The sequence below is a fragment of the Lolium rigidum genome, chromosome 2 (assembly GCF_022539505.1).
Source record: "Lolium rigidum isolate FL_2022 chromosome 2, APGP_CSIRO_Lrig_0.1, whole genome shotgun sequence".
NCBI classification, from domain to species: domain Eukaryota; kingdom Viridiplantae; phylum Streptophyta; class Magnoliopsida; order Poales; family Poaceae; genus Lolium; species Lolium rigidum.
The window spans coordinates 271,583,117-271,584,948 of NC_061509.1; positions in this window are offsets into that span (position 1 = coordinate 271,583,117).

Sequence of the window (1,832 nt, forward strand, 5' to 3'; positions counted from 1 at the left end):
CAATTTGTCTAGACCTAGCAATTGTAGCATCTAGAAAAGATCCTAACGAACCATCATTATCAAGCACGAGTAGAAGCATCATCACAATTATAAGAGGAATTTTCAGATTCGGCGAAGTACCGACATTTGAAGCTTGTGGTGGTGAAACAAGTTTACTTATCACAGATGGTGAATCAAGAGCAGCAGAGGTACTAAGAGTTGTACCTTTTCTTGTAGTGGATGGTAATATGGCGACCTTAGTATCGCGAGGTTTACCCATGATGGAGAATTTGCAGCGAACAATATCAATCCAAGTGAACTTCCAAATAAAGCTATGCTCCCCGACAGCGGCGCCGAGAAAATAGTCTTGATGACCCACAAGTATAGGGGATCGCAACGGTCTTCGCGGGAAGTAAAACCCAATTTATTGATTCGACACAAGGGGAGACAAAGAATACTTGAAAGCCTTAACGGCGGAGTTGTCAATTCAAGTTGCACACGGAAGCGAGACTTGCTCGCAAGAGTTTATCGATAGTAACGAGTTTTATAGTAGTAGCGGTAGTGAAATAACAGCGACGAGTAACAAAGACAGCGGTAGTGATTGTAGTAAACAGCGAGGATTAAAATACTGTAGGCACGGGGACGGATGACGGGCGTTGCATGGATGAGAGAAACTCATGTAACAATCATAGCGAGGGCATTTGCGAGATAATAATAAAACGGTATCCAAGTACTAATCAATCAATAGGCATGTGTTCCAATTATAGTCGTACGTGCTCGCAATGAGAAACTTGCACAACATCTTTTGTCCTACCAGCCGGTGGCGGCCGGGCCTCAAGGGAAACTACTGGATATTAAGGTACTCCTTTTAATAGAGCACCGGAGCAAAGCATTAACACTCCGTGAACACATGTGATCCTCACGTCACTACCATCCCCTCCGGTTGTCCCGATTTCTGTCACTTCGGGGCCATTGGTTCCGGACAGCGACATGTGTATACAACTTGCGGGTAAGATCATAAACAATGAATATCTTCATGAATCAATAACATGTTCAGATCTGAGATCATGGCACTCGGGCCCTAGTGACAAGCATTAAGCATAACAAGTTGCAACAATATCATAAAAGTAACATCTACGGATACTAGGCACTATGCCCTAACAATCTTATGCTATTACATGACCAATCTCATCCAATACCTACCATCCCCTTCGGCCTACAGCGAGGGAATTACTCACACATGGATGGGGGAAACATGGCTGGTTGATGTAGAGGCGTCGGTGGTGATGGCGGCGATGATGCTGTAGGATAACGTTGCATAGAAAACAAAAATTTTCCTACCGCGAACACGCAATCCAAGCCAAGATGCAATCTAGAAGATGGTAGCAACGAGGGGTATCGAGTCTCACCCTTGAAGAGATTCCAAAGCCTACAAGATGAGGCTCTTGTTGCTGCGGTAGACGTTCACTTGCCGCTTGCAAGCGCGTAGAAGATCTTGATCACGATCGGTTCGGGCGCCACGAGCGGGCGGCACCTCCGTACTCGGTCACACGTTCGGTTGTTGATGAAGGCGACGTCCACCTCCCGTTCCGGCGGGCAGCGAAAGTAGTAGCTCCTCTTGAATCCGATAGCACGACGGCGTGGTGTCGGTGGCGGTGGAGAACTCCGGCGGAGCTTCGGCTAAAGCACGCGGGAGCTATGGAGGAGAGGGGGCGGCTAGGGTTTGGGAGGGGGTGGCCGGCCACTCAAGGGGGCGGCCGGGTTGTGGTCTTGGGGTGGCCGGCCCCTCCCTTGGCCCCTCATTATATAGGTGGATCCCCAAGAGTTGGTCTCCAAGTCTTCGAATAAGACCC